The following is a 21954-nucleotide window of genomic DNA, read 5'->3' on the forward strand; positions in this document are numbered from 1 at the left end:
CCACAGCTGAGCCCATGAAGACGGCAGAGTGGCCATCCATTTTGTGGAGCGGCGGAACATTATGTGGCTTTGTGACCGGGTTGCTACGTAAAGGTGGAGGGATCCAGCCCAGCAGGGAGAGCCGCTGATACGTTGCCAATAAACAGGACAAAAGAGGACATCCATTTGCATATGCTAACTAATACGTACGGATGCTAATTTAGAAATAATTAATTTGAATAGAAATATAATCTCATCATAGCGAGGAGGCTGCAGCCGCGTGGCTGTCCAGGCGCTGTCGACGAGCAACCTTCAAGGCCCTTGCTGCTGCCTCCTTCTTAGGGTTTGTTATCTCTAAAGCAGACTTGGGCCCCATCTGCACTATACATTTAAAGGTGTATTGTGCCATTTTACACAGTCATGGCTTCCCCCAAGGAATCTTGGGGACTGTAGTTTGCTAAGGGTGCTGAGAGTTGTTAGGAGATCTCTATTTCCCTCACAGAGCTACAAGTCCCAGAGGAACTGATTGTTAGACCACTCTGAGAATTGTAGCTCTGCGATAGGAACAAGGGCCTTCTAACAACTCTCAGCACCCTTAACAAACTACAGTTCCCAGGATTCTTTGGAAGATGCCATGACTGTTTCAAGTGGCATAATCCTGCTTTAAACGTACAGTGCAGTGGACCAAATACAGGACTCTTTGAAATAGAGGACTGTCCTGTTGCAGCCCTTCAGACAGAGGGCTATCACCTGTAAAACAAAAACTTAGTAGCCACCCTGCTAGCAGGGGCATAGCATCTCACAGGAGCAAAATCAGTAGCTGTTCTCATGAGATCCCGAGGCAGAGGTCTGGTCTGGAAGAAGGCTTGGGAAACTCAGCGTGGAGGGGATGGAGATCCTATACTATATCTACAGCAGACAAAGTGCAGCCAAGAAAGAACAGCCTTGAGCTCAGAGAAGAGTCTCTGTTACTCTATCAGGACCTTAAAGATGGGCTTATTGCCGCCCTGGGCTCCTACTGGGAGGAAGGGTGGGATTGCAATCTAATAAATAAAATAAAATTCCTTATGTTCTACCTCAGTCCAGTGGCAGCTGGTGGCTCCATGTCTGTGGAGCAGTGGAATCCACTCCGGGTTTTAGTCCATACTTTCAAGGAACTGTCCAAGGTGCCAGCACCTTGAAAGTTTGGACTAAAACCTGAAGCAGTTTCCACTACTCTACTGACATGCAGCCACCAGCCGCCATTGCCTTGGCCAATGAGATCTTCTGATAATTTGTAACAGTTAAAGTGTTGGACTTGGACCTGGGAGGCCAGAGTTCAAATTCCCACTCAGTTGAGAATCTTGCTGGGTGACCTTGGGCCGTTCACTGCCTCTCAGACTACCGTACCTCGCAGCACTGTTGTGAGGATAAAGTGGAGAGGGAGAAGAACCCTGTACGCCACCTTGAGCTCCTTGGAGGAAAGGTGGGATATAAATGTAGTAATAAATAAATAATAAATAATAGGGCACTTCTGGTGCTACCCGATGCCCCTGAAATTCAATCGACCTTTACCAATCAGCCTTTAGTGTGCCAAGCCCTGCCCTGTGGAACTCCTTGCCAATAGAAATCCGGCAGGAGTCATCCCTGCTTACTTTTTAGATCTCTTTTAAAACAGCACTGTTCAGACAGGCCAGCCAGATTACTGGCATGCTACTGATGTGTTTATGGATGCTGGGAGACCAGGGTTCAAATCCCCACACAGCCATGAAGCTCACTGGGAGACCTTGGGACAGTCACTGCCTCTCAGCCTCAGAGGAAGGCAATGGTCAACCACCTCTGAATACCTCTTGCCATGAAAACTCTATTCGTAGGGTCGCCATAGGTTGGGATCGACTTGAAGGCAGTCCATTTCCATTTATTATTGTAGTATTGTGTTTTCATGTTTCATACCATCATGGTACATCTCTTATGAAAGTGCACTTTATGAATATTTAAATAAATAAATATCACTGGTGACTCTATCAAAGATATGGGGAACCTGTAGCACTCCAGATGTTGCTAGTCTACAGTTTTCATCATTCTTAGCTATTAGCAATGCTGGTTGGGCTAATGGGAGCTGGAACCCAAACAATCTCTGGGGAGCCACAGCTTCTCCATACCTGAGCTAGGACAATCTCTATGGCAAGCCATCTCCTCAGCTAAAGCAGATCTATCTGTCACAAGGTGCAAAAGAGGCTGTGATGAAAGTTAGATCTGATGGCAATGGAGGAGAAGGAAAGGCAAGTCTAGGGTGAGTTAGGGACACAGGGGGCTGCCATGCACCAGGTTAGGTTATTTGTCTACCCCAATACTGTCTATTCAGACTGGCAGCAGCTCCACAGGGCATCAGGCAGAGCCTTTCCCATCCTTTGCAACCTGATCATTTTTTAATAGAGATGCCAGAGATTGTACCAGGGATCTTCTGTTTGCAAACCAAACACTCTGTCTCTGGGCTATGAGACTGAAGAACTAAGAGGCAGGTTCTCTGTGTGTGTGTGAATGAGTGTGTGTGCCCGTGCACATGCAGCAGGGATAGAAAGATCTGTTAATTTTGGTTCTCTCAGTTTTTCACTTTTTCAATCTTAAATTCAATTCTTTACATTTTTGCAGCAATTTGCCAATTTTCAAAAAAGAAATCCTCATGAAAATTTACCAGCATTTTAGTGTGAATTTCTCCTAATAAACAAATTCTTGAAGGCAGTTTCGACTAATGTACACATTTCTGCAAGCCACTTCTCATCATGTTTGCATATTATTTCACTCATATATTCATTAACAAGCACACTTTCACTTTGTATATGCATTTTTTTTTTCCAATAATTTTTATTCAGATTTTCAGAAAACATACAAGACAAAATCATAAAACATTCAAAGACAAAAAACAAAATCAAAAATAGTTAAACAAAAAGAAAAAAAGAGAAAAAAAAAAACAAAAATAAAAAATAAAGAGTAAAATATTGACTTCCCATTTGTCAAAGATCAAATCAGTTATAAGTCTATAATATATAACAATCCTGTCTCTTAAGTCATATTATAAAATCACTTTCCTCCAGTAGTTATCTTACTTAATCATCAAATCTCATAAACATTACTTTATTCTTTCCACAAAAAGTCAAAGAGAGGTTTCAATTCTTTAAGAAATATATCTATCAATTTTTTTTTCCAGATAAGCATATCGATTAATCCATCTCATTACTAATTATGATAATCTTATTGTCATAACCATAGTCAAAATAAACATTTCAATTAATCCATCACATCAGAATCTGTTAGGTTCAATAATTTCAGTAGCCATTGTTCTATTATCTCTATTAGTTCCATTTTCCATCATCCATCTTCAGTAGTCTTGTTAAGTCCAGTAATTTCAATATCCAATCTTCCATTATCAGTATTCCATAATAATCTTGCTGTCAAAGCCATAGTCATATAGTAAGAGTCTGATGGGAATTACCTCTATCCCAAATATTTTCTTGCCATCCATTCTGAATAGGTTGCTGAAATACTGCTGTAAAATCATATCTCTGTTCTTTTTTTCAAAATGCACTGGGTCATCTCTTAAAAGTTTTTCCATTGTCACATGGCTGCAGTTAATTCCATAGATTTTCTCTATATTGGGCTCCATCACATCATTCCAGTCCAGAAGATTATCCATGCCATTGATAACTTTATCTCTAGAATCTTCATTCATTTCTTCAGAGATAACATTGAGTTCCAAACAATAGATTTTATTTCTAAAGTCCATAGACTCCAAATCTTGTTCCTGTTCCACGTTGGTTCCAATCTCCGGGATCTCCTCTCTCACAGGGACCCCTATTCCAGTCTCCAGGGTCTCCTCTCTCACAGGGACCCCTGTTCCAATCTCCGGGGTCTCCTCTCTCACAGGGACCCCTGTATATGCATTTTTGTAAGCACTGGTTGGTTGGCGAAGTGCATCACAGCATTCAAATAAGTGCGAATTCTGAAGGATGGGTGTGTTTCGTTCTCATATTGTTTCAGAAAATGTGAATTTGATGGTTTTGTCTTGAAATGCAAACGGAACAGAAATTCTCGCCAGTCTCTAGTGTGCAGTAACAGACAGCAGAGTGAGCTCTCATCTGACCTCCCATCATCTGTGATGCTACTGCTTACTGGGAGGTAGAGAGCAGAGCTTGGAAAAGTTACTTTTTTGAACTACAACTCCCGTCAGCCCAATCCAGTGGCCATGCTGGCTGGGGCCGATGGGAGTTGTAGTTTAAAAAAGTAACTTTGCCAAGCTCTGGTAGAGAGGGAGGGGTGAGGTGACGCCGCTGCTTTGCCCTTCCCCCTGTACCTCCCAGGAAGCAGCGATTGAAGGTCAGGTGAGCACCCCCACCCTGCCAACTGTGTGTGTTTGTTTAAGACTTGCCAGATTAGGAACATAGGAAGATACCTTATAATAAGTCAGATCACTGGGCCATCTAGCTCAGTATTGTCTACACTGGAGATCCCATTGATTGAACCCGGGACCTTTGGCATAGAAAGCAGATGCTCTACCACTGAGGTAGAGATCCAGAGATAATGTTTAGACCATAGAATTCTGAGTTAAGTTAGGGCACTCTGGATGAAAGCACAGCAGGTACACCTCTTCTCCCATTCCTGTACTGGTCCTCTGCCCCACTTCTCTACTGTGGGGCAAAGCAGGCAGGGGAGGACCACTGATGGAAAAGGCCAGTGGAGGAACAGCATGGGAGGTTGCGGCATTTCTTGTTGCCTTTGAAGATATGGACCTGGAAGCCAACTGAGCAGGCCACATGGCACACACAGCTCTGCCCTCCAGCTCCACATTGTCATTACCTCCCCTACCAGCATCTGCCGCCTGAGGCATCGGCCTCCCTCTGCCTAACAGTAGAGCCAGGCCTGGTGAGGAAAGTGTCATGGAGATAAAGGCACTGGAGCTAGGGTTGCCAGGTCCATGGCCTGAGACTGATTCTGTATTTTTAGGAGAAGAGAAGGTCAGCCAAGTGCAGGTGTTCTTGCAACTCTGTAATGGGAAGAACCACAAGGTGGAATTCTCCCTCCCCCCCTCCACAACTTTTAAAGATACAGAAGACCTCTGGTAGGCAGGGCCTGGCAACCAAGAGGTCTTCTGTATCTTTAAAGGTTGTGCAGGGGGAAGGGAGAATTCCACCTTGTGGTTTTTCCTATTACAGAGTTGCAAGAACACCTGCACTTGGCTGACTTTCTCTTCTCCTAAAGATACAGGATCAGTCTCAGGCCATGGACCTGGCAACTGTAAACTGGACTGAAGCGGAGATGCATGTTGAGGCCTGGACATACTTGAGACCTGTGTATTCAGATGATGTGCTCTGCTTTACAGGTACAGCTAGGCATATTAGAGTTCTGTACATCTGGGTTCTGGAACATATTTCAATGCCAGGGTAGATATGAAAGAAGAAGAATGGCCCTCTGAGTATGTACAGATTTTTTTCCCTTTACCTGCCCACAGCATTTTCTTCCATATTACCTGGAAGTGTTTATGGGTTTCCAGGGCAGAAGGCTTGCTTTACATGTAGGCTTAAACCCTGGAATCCATCATCTTAGGAATCAAACAGTCATCACCATTGTGTCTGTTCATGCTTCTCGGTTTCAGCTGGTGCTTCTCAAAGAGTACTGAATACAAGATTGAAGTCTCATCCAGGGGGTTGAAAAAATGAAGGTTAATCATTGGCTTTTTAAGTGTATGCAAAAAGCTTCATCTTGACATAGGAATAATGGAGCAGGCTGTTGATGTATAGAAACTCTTTAACATTACGGGGGAGGGAGGGAGAGGCTCCTCCCTTTATATCTCTACAAACATAAGTGTGGATTCTTGCACTGTTGTTTTTTTACTTTGCTATTTTCCCCCCATCTTTTTTGACAGCACATGTAGTTGAAAAGAGACATATGGAGACAGGCAAGCAAAGCCTAACAAACACTTTTGCATGGTTTAAAACGGAATGCTAATCAATGTTGGAAAGATTTGGGGGGTGGGTTGCACTCACAACCGAGTTCTTGACAAACCAAGGAAGATCACTAAAGGCAGATGATGCTGATGCTGAACTATTATTATTATTATTATTATTATTTTCATTTATCATTTGCTTTATACAATGAAAGATACTCAAAGTGACTTGACAAAATAAAATACGGCACATAAAAAACAAGTTAAAACCAGGGGAGAAAAATAAAACCAGTGACAATACAAAATCCATAAAATGTTCATCCAACAAAAAGTTAATAAGGATCAAGTCCTTCCCATCCCACCAAACAACAAGCTCCAGTGTAGGAGGCAACATTAACCCAAAGGCCTGGATGAACAGAAAGGTCTTAGCCTGGTGCCTAAAGATGGCACTAGGCATGTCTCCCTGAGGAGAGCATTCCACAGATGGGGGGGCTACCATTGAAAAGGCCTGTTCTCGTGTGGCCACCCTCTGCACCTCCCTTGGGTCGGGCACATAGAGAAGAAAACACAGATACAATGATGACGACGATAAATTATTTAGCACTCATCTCAGAGTGCAGGACACAGAATAATGGGCTCAAGCTACAGGAAGCCAGATTTCAACTGAACATCAGGAAAACCTTCCTAACTGTTAGAGTGGTATGACTAGGGAGGTGGTGGGTTCTCCAACCCTGGAGGCATTCAAGAGGCAGCTGGACAGCCACCCGTCGGGTATGCTTTAAGTTGGATTCCTGCACTGAGCAGGGGGTTGGACCTGATGGCCTAATAGGCCCCTTCCAATTCTACTATTCTATGACTGATTCTATTATTTGTATCCCTCCCCCACAAAAAAATCACACTCAACATTCATATAGTGGATTTCAAATGTTCAAAGATGCTCGCTGATGTCATGTCTGTAATCCTAAGGTAAGCGGTTGTCATTATTGTTTATTAAATATGTTTTTGTCCTACCCTTCCTCCCCAAAATTCTTTGAGAAAAGGTATGTTAGGCTGAGAGAGAGTGGAAGGTTCAAGATCACCCTGTGAGTTGCATGGAAAAGTAAAGATTAGAACCCAACTACTCCCCAGTCCAAGCCTAATCCTCTAACCCAGCCTTTCCCAACCAGTGTGCCTTCAGATGTTGTTGGACCACAACTCCCATCAGCCTCAGCCAGCATTGCCAATGGCTGAGGCTGATGGGAGTTGTGGTCCAACAACATCTGGAGGCACTCCAGTTGGGTCTAACCAGTATACCATACTAGCCCTTAGGCAGGGTTGGGGGGTGGGGAGAAGTGTGGCTGAGTTTATAGCCATCAAATGAGTTTGTGACTGAGGTGAGATTTGAACTGGGAACTTGATGACTGCCATTCAGCTGCTACACCACACCAGCTCTTATGAGCCACACATGCTTCAGCCAGTGATCTTCAGACCTAAAGAGCACAGAATAGAACTCAGCTGACCTACTCTGTTTTCCACAGTGTCAAAATCACCTTCCTTTTCAACAGTCCTTGAGAAATGTTCACATTTATTAACATTGCCTTGGCTTCCTCTTGACTTTCAATTGACTTTGCCTGCATTCACTGATGTTATCTGGTTGGCTATGCTGCATTGCGATACCCTATTCACTATGAAATTAACAACTATACAGGATCATCCATGGCAAGGTTCACCAGAATGACAGATTCGGGAAGCATTGTCCTGCTCTCAGTCGTCCTTCGTGATGTAACCATGTAGCCAAATTTGATTGATTACGTAGTATCATGAGTCCATCCTATTCATTACAGGATCTCTGGTTGACTGGGATCACTTGTTTACCTGAACCAGGTAGGAAAAAGAGGCAGCTGAAGCAGCAGAAGCAAGGGGAAATAATGGCATGCAACAGGACGGAGAAAAGGTGTATTTTAGTCACACAATTTAAGGGTTGGACCAAAAGTTCTCCGATGAATCTTTGTGAAGTCTGGCTGGAAAAGGAGTGAAACTGCTTCTCCAGGTTAATTTTTTTAACAACTGCCAGTGTCATAGCAGTGGCAGCTGCAATGGAGCTCTTTCCAGTTACACTGGCTGGCGTGTGTAGTTATTGTTTTCTCATAACCTCCTGAGTCAAAACTGTAAGTACTGTTTCAAGATGAATTGTGGGGGATAAAAATGGTGGCCATCAGGAAGATCCGTGCTGCCAATGGCAAGACCTCTCTTTTTGCCCCATCCCAATTGTCAAAATTCACCCCACACATGTACGCACAGACATTTTCATTGCCTGTGGATGGGGTAATGACAGTTAGTGATGGTGGGGTACATTTCAGGTCAGCCCCCATTTCAGGAAATATTTTTCTAATTCTACCAACATTGCTATTTTTAACCCCCCACCCCCAAAACACCTAGAAAAATATTCAGTCCAGCTGTAGCACAAAATACCACATCTGGGCATGGAAAACGCAACACACTAATATTACTGGATAATCAGAGATGGCTTCTCCTCCTCCTCCCCTCCTTCTCTCTCTCTCTTTTTTTACATGAAAGTGCTGAATATTACCTGAACGGAAAGGAGGCAAGAGCTGAACAGACCTTTACAACAGAATGGGCATCTGCCAAGACAAAAATACCCAGAGAGCTTATGGTGTTGGCACAGTGACAGTAGAAGCAAGCTGTCTTTGTAAATGATTTTGCAATCGATCCATTGCAAGGCTGGAGCTTGAATTATGTTCCCGCTGTAGGGCCTCCAGGGTGTCACATTTCAGAAACCACCACCTAAACATTTGCCACAGAGATGGGTGAGCGGGCTAAGGAGAAATCCTTCCAAAGCTTTTTTTTAATGGTGTGCAAATGCTTTTGTATGGAGTTTTGTGTCCTTTCCCTGCCATTTCAGCCTCTCTCTCCTCTCTCCCCCTCCCCTTTTCCCTCTCTTTCTCTCTTTTCCCGTTGTTCAGCCGCCTGGCATTTGCTAACCCACAAGCTGCTGTTTCCCTTCCCAATGAAGCTCTAATGGGTGGAGGGCCAAGAAAAATTAGCCCAAATGATGAATGCAATCTTGACAGAAAATATGCTTTTTAGCAGAGACCGCATGTTGCCAACAGGCAATTAGAAGAAATCTCAGAGATTTCATTGGATCTAAATCCTGCAAAATAAGAAATCATGTACCTGATACCTTTCAAGACATCTGTGTTAGCCACAGTATTCTGTGTTAGGGAATAAGAACAATAAATCATTTTTAAAAGGGGGAAATTACTTTTCCTACTAATTATGCTACTTATCTTTAACACCTATGTGATAACAATGTGTATGTTAAGGGTTAGACAACACTTGGAATACACATTCAAACAATGAATGACATCAGAGAGGTGCCACAGTGCTGCAAGTAATAAAGGGATTTAATGATTATAGGGTCCTATAAGTTAACCACACAGAGGCTGCCTGTTGTCTCTCTGCATGGGGGAGGAGCCAAGATGCCAACAGCTTGCCTTAGAGTATCTCCTTAATTAATGTGCTTTTTTCCCTTCTGAAGCCCTCAGATTCTTAAAAACCCTATTGCTGTTTATGTGGGAGTCTTTTGCAGTCTCCTTGTGATGAATGTGTTGCCCTTCAAAGAGTGGAAATGGCTGTTTCACTTGAGGAGCCTCGGCATCTCTCTGCATGACACTGGAGGACTGTGTCAAGTTCTGGCTGGGTGCCACATTTTAAGGACATTGACCAAGTTGAGTGCATCCAGAGGAGGGCAACCAGGATGGTGATGGGGCTGGAAACTGAGTCCTATATGGAATGGATTAAAGAACTGGGTTTGTTTAGCCTGAAGAAGTTTAACAGGAGACATGATAGTGGGCTTCAAATACCTGAAGGACTGTCATGCAGAAGATGGAGCAGGCTGCTCCTCCAGAGGGTAGGAAATTGCAGGGAAGCAGATATTTGCTACACATTAGGAGGCACTTCTAAATGGTAAGAGCTGCTGAGTACTGAGAGAATCTAGGGAAGGTCTGTAGCTCAGTGGTAAAGCATCTGCCTTGCCTGAAGAAGGTCCCAGGTTCAATCCCTGGCATCTCCATGTAGGGCTGGGAGAGAACCCCTGCTTAAAACCCTGGAGAGCCACTGCCAGTCAGTGCAGGCAACATTGAGCTAGATGGTCCAGTGGTCTGACTCAGTATAAGGCAGGCTCTTATGCTCTTATGCCTTGGGAGATGGTGGGCTCTCCTTGCTCAGAGTTATTTAACAGAGGCTAGACAGCCATCTGTCAGGGATGCTGGAGTTGCATTTGCATTGTAGATCTTGCACAGAGTGTGGACCTTCCAAGGCCCCTTCCAACTCTGATTGGTTCCTATGCCCTTGCTTCCATCCAGTTGAGCTTCCATTGCGTGCAGGCCAATTCTTGCAGTGTCTCTGCATTGGGTATGATTGGGCCAGTGGTGCAACAGAGGATGAGGCATGTCCAGGATAGTGACTCATCCATTAACACAACAATGGGACTCTGCGGGCAGGTAGTCTTAATTTTAGTTATTTAGGGTAGTGTGTGTCTATTTTAGTTCAGAAAAATTAAATGTACTTCAGTGATGTGAAGCTTGGGAGAGGCCTGGCTCCAGGTCAGAGGTCCCTTAGCAAAGAGGTCATCGGTGCCCCACTCCCCCCCCACCACATAAGTAAGCTGCAGGCTTACTTGGCAGTCATAGCTGGGACTTGGAAGCCATCCACCATGTGAAATTTCCTACAGAGCTCCACCTTGCCTGCTGCAGCAGTAATGTTATCTTAGGCACTCTGGGGCATTATGGGAAATTCTCAGCATAGCAAGTGGTTTCCCATCTCCAGCCACTGCCACCAGATAAGGCCACTGCTGGGGGAGTGGACAGGCAGGAGGGCTGAACACACGTTGGCCTCTGTTCCGGGGGTCCTGCCTAGATGCTTGGGCCCCAGCAACTGCCCCAGGGCACTAGGTATGGTCTCCAGCCCTAGACCTGTCTACAGAGTATAAAATCTATGTTGGATGGCTGGACCAAGGTGGCTGGAGAGACGAGTGGCGATTAGCTGGATGAGAAAGACTGATGAGAGAGAACTGCTTGGTAAAACCAGGAGACTCCAGCAAGTTTCTGTCAAAGAATGGTGGGGAGGGAAGGGGTTAGAGCCAAGCCACATGTTCGGAAAGGTTCCCCCACTTGTGGAGCAGACAGTGAAAACTGGTGGGTTCGATGTCAGTGGGGCAGTGAATCCACTCCAGGTCCAAGCTGCTGAAAGCTCCTTGAAAGTTTGGACTAAAACCTGGAGTGGATTCACTGCCCCACTGACATCGGAGCCACCAGGCTCCACTCAGAGCAGACGGTGGGATAAACGGCTTGCAAGCAAACAGCTTTTTCACATGCTGCTCCCTCTCTCCACATAGCCTGGCTTTCAAGCATCCAGGATGCAGGTTTTTCTTTATATAAGTATATAAGTGAGCCAAATAATCAGCTGGAATTTTGTTTATGTAGAAAGTGGCCTTGACCCAAGTCAGACCATTGTTCCATCTAGCTCAGTATTGTCTACACTGACTGGCAGCAGCTCTCCAAGGTTTCAGGCAGGGAGTCTTTCCCAGTCCTACCAGGGGATGCTGGGATTGAACCTTGGGCCTTCTGCATGCAAAGATTATAGGTACTCTTTGGCCTAATTCATATGATGTGACTGTTGCAGTGGCTTCTGATGTCCATTGGGACAGGTGGGGCAGAAGGCAAGAAGACCAACCACAGGCAGAGCCAGAGCCAAAGACAAGCAATTCTAGCTTTGATCCCATCCTCCTTGCTGAATTCTACAGGGCAACACTGAGACCAGGGGTGTAGTCGTCCAGGGACTTGGGGGGTCTTAGACCCTTTACTTTTTTGGGAGCAGGGTCCCAGCAGGGTCCCTATGTCTCCAGTATCCTACAAGATAATCAGCATGAAAGGGGAGTGCATTAGCCACTGGGAAGAACCTTCTAACGTGCTTTCTTCCCCTTTCCTGCTGATTGGAACCAATCAGAGTGAAAGGTGAGTCAGCCACTGAGAAGACTCTTCTCAGCAGCTAATACTCTCTTCTTTCATGCTGACTGGCTCCTAGGGATGTCTGTTGTTGTGGGAGAAGGCATTAGCAAGGGTTTCATTCCCAACTCAGCAGCAAAACAAAGCAAAAGGATGGGAGGGGCGTAGCAGTGACTCTCATGAAGGGACCCGGCACTTCTGAATTTGCCACCACTCTTCTGACTGACCCTAAAGAAGAGGAAGCTGCCACAGGCAGTGCCAACCCCTAGACTGGGTGTAAGCAGGCAGGTGTGGACTGACTGAGGTTGGTGAAGCAATGCCTTATTTCCACCAAGGGACCAGCCTCCACTGCTGCTTCTCCGTATACAGTTTATTCTTTATTAAATTTATATCCCGCCCTTCCTCCCAGTAGGAGCCCAGGGGGGCAAAGTTGTTCTTCCAGAAGGACAGATGGGCACATCACGTGGGTGCTACCCGTGACAATATCCTGTGGGTCACACCCATCTGATCCTGGCGCTCCCCAATGATTCCAGATCTTACCAGGCTGTACACCGAGGGAAGCAGCAACTATATCCCCCTGCAGTGAACGAAGGAAGCTGCTGCAGGCCTCAACCACAGCAAAGCGACGGGCCCTCGGAGTCCAGTTCTGATGTTACCACTGCAGCGTGGGAGGCACAGCAGTGTGATGCCTTCCCACCCCGCCACGTCACCTGAGAGGGGCCGCCAGTGGCAACCCCGGAATGAGGAGCAGCCGTGACATGGGTCCAGATGCCACCTTGTCAGTTGGGCCCTAGGCAAAGCCATAGCTCCTCCAAGCCATCCCCTCCTCTGCTTGACCCATTGTCCTCACTGGCACACTGCAGGAGGTGAGGGTGACGGATGGTAGGTAGAGGTGTGGAGGGAAGAATTAGAGAGCATGATCCCTTTCTGCCTTGCCTCCTGCTTCAGAGGGAGCTTTCTCATCTCAGTGGAGGCTGCTTTATCAGGGCACAAGGGGGCGCTGCCCCACCAACCCCAGTCTACCTTCAGCCTCCACCTGCCTGCTTTCTCTCTCATAATTAGTTCAGAGGGTGGCAATGCCTGTCAGCGTCCCACTCTTTGGTCTCGCTGTTGGCCTTCTAGAACTCGGCGCAGAGGAGGAGGAGGAGGAGGAGGGTGGGGCCAAAAGCAGAATGAGTTGGCTGTGCCTGTCATTGGCTCTGGCTCCCCTGACTGTTTGTCTCCGCGCCTTTTCCTCTACCAGTCCAGACTGGCAACAGCCGCCACTCCGGCATCTGCTGTTCAGAGTGAGAGGCAGCCACCCTATACTTCAGTAGCCCTTCCCAGGTGAATTTGGGCTTCCAACAGTACCTCTGAGTCCAGGGAAGGAGCCCCAGCAGAGCCGCTCCCATGCCATGCCATTTTAGGAAATATCCAAAAGAGGCCTCCCTTTTCAGCCCCAACCCTCCCTTTGCTTGTCAAAGACCATTGCTGGTACGCACAAGGGAAAGAGAGAGCAGCCCAGGTCTTCCTGATCCATGACCATTACCATCAAAAGCAGTGATTACAAACCCTTTTGGTTGGTGTATGCTTTCAAGGACATGTGGTTAAGAACCTGTGCTCGAAATAATTGCCTGGTTTGATTCCTTCATCACCATCACCTAATGTACCATTTGCACTTGGCCCATAAGCTTAGAACAAATTAAACCAGAACTATCACTAGAAGCTAAAATGATGAAACTGAGGTTATCATACTTCGGACACATCATGAGAAGACATGATTCACTAGAAAACAGAATAATGCTTGGAAAAACAGAAGGGAGTAGGAAAAGAGGAAGGCCAAACGAGATGGATTGATTCCATAAGGGAAGCCACAGACCTAAACTTACAAGATCTGAACAGGGTGGTTTGTAATATATGCTATTGAAGGTTGCTGATTCATAGGGTCGCCATAAGTCATCGACTGGAAGGCACATAAGAACAACAACATAAGCGACTTCCGGGAAGTGGTGCTGGCTGGTGGTTGTCTCTGAGGGAGCTCTGCCTCAGAGGAAGCTTTTTTCAGGTTAAAAGTCAGCCAAGAGGAATCTTGGACTGGCTTAAATGTTCTCCAAGGTACAGGAGAACCGATCAGATCTTCCACAAGACTTCGTTGAGCTGTCGGCGGCTGGAATTGATCAGGAAATTCCTGAGATAAGAAGGCAAGCCGATCGGCTGAAGACGGAGTCAGGATTTTCACGCAAGCTGGACTGGAATGAAGCGAAGCGTTTTTTCTTTTCTTAAAAAAAAAACGTTCTTAACCAGCGAGCCCACTTCTGCCTAAACCTTATCATTTGGCTTAAATTACTGCAATAAAAGGGATTTGTTTATGAATCAGCAATTGAGAAACCTGGGTGAGTCATACTTTTTCTCTTTTAAATATAATTAAGGAAGAAAGAAAATATAAACAACTTATTTACTTTTCTACGACAAAAAGCTGGCTTGAATTTGGACTTTTAAAGTTTAAAAACGGATGAGAGGTAATTATTATATTTTGGACTATTTTTCTCTTTGGACTATTTCTTGTTGGATGAATCCGCTGCTCGTATATGCTACTAATTGTTTAGTCTTGGCAACCAGAATTGTTTTGCATTCTTGGATGCAGATAAGGACTGTGTTGTGCTGGCTGGATTCCAATTACAGGCCTGGAATATTAACTCTTCTTTTTGGTGGAGGGAAAAAAAGAAGAAATAGACTGCCCTTAGGTTCTGAAACAGTGATTAATTTTAGAAATTAAAGGCCTCTTTTTGAAAATGACAACTAAAAAAACAACTAAGGCCCAGGGGCGAAGAGGTTCTATTGATACACAGGAAGAGGATATACCCCCAGAAATGTTTCAAAAAATAATGGAAGGGATTAATGCTATAAAACAGGAAATTAAACAGGAAATGAAAATTGAATTGACAGATATAAAAGACTATATTAAAACACAAGTGGATGAGATTAAAGGGACAATTGGGCAAATAAAGGAGGATGCAAAAAATACTAAAGAAAAGGTACAAACCTTGGAGAATAGAACAGATATACTAAATCTGGAACTAGAAAAAAATTTGGACTATTTAGCTATGACTGAAATGAGAAATAAAGAGCATTGTTTGAGATTCCGTGCAATCCCTGAGGAAACAGGTGAAGACATTAGAGACAAAATTGTTAATGCTTTAGTAAAATTTCTGGACTTGAATGAAGATAGGATGGAATTTGAAATAGACAAAGTTTATAGAATTAACTCCAGATATGCAACAATGAAAAAAATTCCAAGAGATGTGCTTGTTCACTTCGTAAAGAAAACGACCAGAGATATGGTTTTACAGCAACACTTTAAATATACCTTTAAAATTGATGGTAAGGAAATACTGGTGATGAAGGAAATTCCTATTAGACTTTTACGTAAGAGAAAAGAATATGCTTTCCTTACAGAAAAACTTAAGCAATGCAAAATTCAATTTAGGTGGGACGTTCCAGAAGGAGTGATTTTTACATTCAGACAACAGAAATATAGATTGAATACTGTTCAAAAAGCAAGGGACTTCTTGAGAAAAGCTTCAAAAGATATGGAAGAAGATAAACTCAAAGATATGGATACAGTTCCTGGGAAACAAAGTCAACAAGGATACGCAGAGGAGGGGAAGGAAGATGATGGATCAAAAGGAGCATCAGGCAAATTTTAAAATACACGCTTAACGATGGATTACAAATACCTAACTTGGAATATAAATGGAGCCAACACGGCGCAGAAGAGAAAGAAAGTGTTTCATTATTTGAAAAAATTAAAATTGGATATAATTTGTCTACAAGAAACTCATATTCAGAAGAAAGATTCTAAATATTTGATTTGTAAAAATTTGGGTGAAGAATTTATTTCAGCTGGACCAAAAAAAAAAAATGGAGTTGTTCTCTATATTAACCCACAATTGCTTCCTAAATTGGTATTATTGGACGATAGTGGTAGATTTGTGGGGGTTGAAATTACTTTACAAGGTACAAACATTTTGATAGTGGGTATTTATGCCCCCAATGAAGATAAAACAAGGTTTTATACAGGACTTATGGAAAAATTGTCAGAGTTTTCATATGAGCATTGGTGTGTCATGGGTGACTGGAATGGGGTAATCTCACCAAAAATTGATAGGCTTTCTGAAAAAAATATCAAAGAGACACAAGGTAAATTACCGAAGATTTGTTTTGAACTCATGGAACATCTAGAATTGGTGGATACCTGGAGATATATAAATGATAATGCAAAGGAATTTACTTATTTTTCAGAAAGACATAAAACATTTTCGAGGATTGATATGATTTGGATGTCAAAAATTTTAGCGAAGGATATTTTTAAAATGGATATATTACCAAAAACTTTTTCGGACCATAATCCTGTGATATTAACTTTAAAAAAAAAAAATCTTGGATTTAGATGGAGACTAAATGAATCTTTATTACAGAATGATAAAGTAGTACAAGAATGTAAGAAGAAATTAAAGGAGTTCTTTGAATATAATTTACATAAAGGAACAAGTGAAAATATTGTTTGGGATACAAGTAAGGCATTTATGAGGGGATACTTTATTAAATGTAATTCTGAATTAAAAAAAAAGAAACAACAGAAAATGCAATTAATTTTGGAAGAAATAAAACAAAAAGAGGAAGAATTGAAAAAGAATCCAGCTAAAGTTTCTATTGTAAATCAAATTAAAATGTTACAGAAGCAAGTATCAATGTTGACAGTTAGAGAAATTGAAAGGAAATTAAATTTTGCTAAACAAAGGACTTTTGAATTTGCAAATAAACCTGGGAAATGGTTAGCATATAAATTAAGAAAAGAACGTCAAAAAAATATTATTTTAAAGATACAAGAAGGAGATGAGACGCTGACAGACAATGTAAAAATTAAAAAGATTTTTCATCAATATTACTCAACATTGTATAAGTGTCAAGAAATTCCATCTGAAAAAATAGAAGAGTATTTATTTAAACAGAATTTGCCTAAAATTACAGATTTTCAGAGACAAGTTATTAATGGCCCTATTACGTCAAGAGAGATATCTGAAGCTATAAATAAAATTAAATTAGGAAAGGCACCAGGACCAGATGGGCTATCTGCAATGTATTATAAATGTTTGGAGGAAGAACTCCTGCTACCTTTACAGTCTACAATGAATTCTATTTTGCAAGAGGGAAAGATACCGGATAGTTGGAAAAATGCTAATATAACATTAATACCTAAAGAGGACCAAGATTTAACTAAAACAAAAAATTATCGGCCAATATCTCTACTGAACAATGACTATAAAATTTTTACAATGATTTTGGCTGAAAGATTGAAAATAATATTGCAACAATTTATTCAGGAAGATCAATCAGGGTTTTTACCTAAAAGACAATTACGTGACAACGTCAGGAATGTTTTGAATGTGTTGGAATATTTAGAACAACGAAATGATAAACAAGCAGCTCTGATTTTTTTAGATGCTGAAAAAGCATTTGATAATTTGAATTGGAAATTTATGTTCCAGGTTTTGGAGCAAATGGACTTTGGAGACAACTTTATAAAATGGATTAGATCGATTTATACATCACAGAAGGCCCAGATAATTGTTAATGGAGACTTAACGGACTCATGTGAAATACAAAAGGGTACAAGACAGGGATGTCCATTATCTCCCCTTTTATTTATTTTGGTTTTAGAAGTGTTGCTTAGAGATATAAGGCAAGATAAAAGGATTTCGGGATTAAAAATAAAAAAAGAAGAATATAAATTGAGAGCATTTGCTGATGATTTGATAATTGTACTAGAAAACCCTTTGGAAGGAATTCATATACTGATGGACAAATTAAAAGAATTTGGACCTTTAGCAGGATTTAAGATCAACAATCAAAAAACAAAGATGTTGGTGAAAAATTTAACTTTAAGGGAACAGAAAGAGTTAATGGACAAGACAGATTTTACAATAGAAAAAAAGTTGAAATATCTAGGCATCATCATGACAAATAAAAACTCAAAGTTGTTTCACAATAATTACGAAAAATTATGGACAGAGATTAAGAAAGACTTGCTAAGATGGGATAAACTACAACTGTCATTAATGGGTAGAATATCTGTGATAAAAATGAATGTATTACCGAGAATGATGTTTTTGTTTCAAACAATACCTGTAATATCCTCTGATTTACCTTTTAAACAATGGCAAAAAGATATTTCTAAATTTGTATGGCAAGGAAAAAAACCAAGAGTTAAATTTAAATTACTTCAAGACGCTAAAGAAAGAGGAGGACTGGGATTACCAAATTTGAGACTTTATTTTGCTGCCTGCTGTTTAGTCTGGATAAAGGAATGGATCTTATTGAGGAATAAAAGACTATTGGATTTGGAGGGCCACAATCTGAAGTGGGGATGGCATGGATATCTATGGTATGACAAAGTAAAAGTAAATGTAGACTTTAATAATCATTTTATAAGACGTCCTCTGTTGAAAATATGGAATAGATACAAACCAAGGTTTTATTCGAAAATACCATTATGTGTCTCAAGTCAAGAAGCTTTTTATAGAAGAGAAATGTCTGGAAAAGAGAAATGGTTAACTTATCAAGAACTATTAGAAAATGTACATGGAGAATACATAATGAAAGAGAGAGAACAATTGATAAAGGAAGGATATAGTTTTCATTGGTTTGCCTATTTACAATTGTTAGAAAGATATAAAATGGACAAGAAAATGTATGGGTTTGAAATAAATAAATCTGATTTTGAAATAGGTTTGTGTACAAATGATGAAAACATAATTGCAAAAATGTATAAACTTTTATTGAAAATGGATATGGAGGAAGAACAAGTAAAAGAGTGCATGGTAAAGTGGGCAAAAAATTTTGGTCATAACATACAAATGGATCAATGGGAAAATATGTGGAAAAAAGGCTTGAAATTTACATTATGTTATAATCTTAAAGAAAATTTTTATAAAATGATGTACCGTTGGTACATGACTCCAGAAAAGCTGTCAAAAATGTATAGTAATGTCTCTAATGTTTGTTGGAAATGTAAACAACAAGAAGGATCTTTTTATCATATGTGGTGGTCATGTAAAAAGGCGAAATTATTTTGGGCACAGATAGGTAGGAAGATGCAAAAAATTCTAAAGATAAATATTCGGTCAAAACCAGAATTTTTCTTATTGGGTTTTATGGATAAACAAATAGAAAAGAAATATGGAAGAATAATATTATATATGATTACGGCAGCAAGATTATTATATGCACAAAAGTGGAAAATGGAATCAACACCAACAATGGAAGAATGGTTATTGAAATTAATGGACTTAGTAGAAATGGATAAATTGACATGTTTACTTAGAGAAAAATCGACAGATACATTTCTTAAGGAATGGAAACCTCTCTTAGACTTTTTGTTGAAAGATCAAAATAAAATGATGATACTGGGATTTGACGATTAATTAAGACAGCCTATGGAGAAAAGGGACTCTGTATGTATACATTAAGGGACAGGTTTGATGTATATTATATACTTATAGCTGATCTGCGACAAATCGGAAGTCAACTATTTTATTTTCATTTTTTTGTTGATGTATTGTTATGTCTTTTTGACTTTGTTTTGTTTGTTTTTGGAAAAATTTGAATAAAAATTATTAAAAAAAAAAAAGAACAACAACATAAGCGAAGGAATTCACCTGGCACAGGGTGGCCCCATTATCGCTAAAGACTTTGTCTCTCTGGTCCCGGGATTTTGCTGGCTTCCCCATACAGCTTCCTTTTAAGAGCATTACAGCCGAATCAATCACTTATCCAAAGGGAACGGTGAGTTGAGATTTCCTGTCGGGGAAGACGGCGCTTGTCTGCAGGCAGCATGTCAGACTTTGTCTGAAGGACTAGAACTGACAAAGAGACAGTCTCTATTGGCCATCAATTACATTGAGCTCAAATGGCAAGCTGCTATCACGAGGAGGGCAGCCCTGGGCACCTCAAAGCTGCTTCAGCTGACTCCACAGGATCCAGGCGGACCGCAGCATGAGCCAATCACATCCCACCTGGGGGACTCTTTTGAGACACTTCAGCCTCTCAGTAAAGGCTCAGGGGATGGCAAACAGGGATGAAGCCAGGCCAAGGCTCTCTGCTCTTCACTTGGAAAAACGAAAGCACTTGCCTTAAAAGCCCCTTCTCTTTAAAAGTAAGGAATGCAATAAACAAACCAAAAGGCGCCACCTTTTCAGCCTCATTTCAGAGGCAGGCCTGTTCAGAGCAAAAGGAAGAGCTGGATCTCACAACTAGGGATGTAGGAAGCCGCCTTATGCCAAATCAAGCCTTTGGTCTATCTAGCACAGTGCTGTCTACACAAGGGGTGAAGAACTCTGGCCCAGGGAGTCCTAGTTGGCCTGCAATGGGCAGAAGGGCAGGGTTAAATCCTGCACTGGCTGCACATACCTGTTCCCAGCAGGAGCAACAGGAACAGAGCAGGAGGGCAGGGTTAAATCCTGCATTGTCTACACGTACCTGCTCAGGTTGGCAGGATTCCATGAAAACCCCACCCTGATTCACAAAGGGTTTGCATAGAAAGCCCTGCCAAAATGGAGGCATTTTGAAAAACCTCATTTATTTATTATTTTTATCTGATTGTATTGATTTACATCCTGCCCCTCCTCCCAGTAGGAGCCCAGGGCAGCAAACAAAAGCACTAAAAACACTTTCAAACATCATAAAAACAGACTTTCAAATACATTAAAACAAAACATCCTTAAAAACATATTTTGAAAAGCTTTCAAGACATAAGAAAAGGTTAAAAACATATTGTTTAAAAACCACACAAAAGGTTTAAAACATATTAAAAAGTAATTCCAACACAGATGCAGACTGGGATAAGGTCTCAACTTAAAAGGTTTGCTGAAAGAGGAAAGTCTTCAATAGGCACAGAAAAGATAACAGAGATGGTGCCTGTTTAATATTTAAGGAGAGGGAATTCCACAGGGTAGGTGTTGCCACACTAAAGGTCCGTTTCCTATGTTGTGCAGAATGGACCTCTTGATAAGATGGTATCTACAGGACGCCCTCACCTGCAGAGTGCAGTGATCTGCTGGGTATATAAGGGATAAGACCATCTTTCAGATAGCCTGGTCCCAAGCTGTATAGGGTTTTGTTCACCAAGACTAGAACCTTGAACTTGGCCCAGTAGTCAATGGGCAGCCAGTACAATTCTTTCAGCAGCGGGGTGACATGTTAGCGATACCCTGCCCCAGTGAGCAGTCTCACCGCCACATTTTGCACCAGCTGCAGCTTCCGGACCAACCTCAAGGGCAGCCCCACATAGAGCGCATTACAGTAATCCAGTCTGGAGGTTACCACTGTGTGGACAACAGTGGTCAGGCTATCCCAGTCCTGAAACGGCCACAGCTGCCTTACCAGCCAAAGCTGGTAAAAGGCACTCTTAGCCACTGAGGTCACCTGGGCCTTTAGTGACAAAGATGGATCCAGGAACACCCCCAGACTACGGACCTGCTCTTTCGGAGGGAGTACAACTCCATCCAAAGCAGGCAACTGACAAACTATCTGAACTCGGGAACCACCAACCCACAGCACTTCCATCTTCCTAGGATTCAGACTCAGTTTATTGGCCCTCATCCAGCCCACCATGGAGTCCAGGCAGCGGTCTAGGGCTTGCATAGCGTCTCCCGATTAAGATGTTACAGAGGAATAGAGCTGGGTATCATCAGCATACTGCTGACACCTTGCCCCAAATCTCCTGACAACTGCTCCCAAGGGCTTCATATAGATGTTAAACAGCATGGGGGACAATATGGTACCCTGCGGCACCCATAGAACAACTGGCAGGGGGCCGAAAGACAATCACCCAATGCTATTCTCTGAGAACGACCTTGGAGATAGGATCAGAACCACTGTAAAACAGTGCCTCCAATACCCATCTCACCAAGTCGGCCCAGAAGGATACCGTGGTCAATGGTATCAAAAGCCACTGAGACATCAAGTAAGAGTAACAGGGTCACCCTCCCCCTGTCCTTTTCCCGGTAAAGG

The sequence above is a fragment of the Rhineura floridana genome, chromosome 9, assembly GCF_030035675.1.
Source record: "Rhineura floridana isolate rRhiFlo1 chromosome 9, rRhiFlo1.hap2, whole genome shotgun sequence".
NCBI lineage: Eukaryota > Metazoa > Chordata > Lepidosauria > Squamata > Rhineuridae > Rhineura > Rhineura floridana.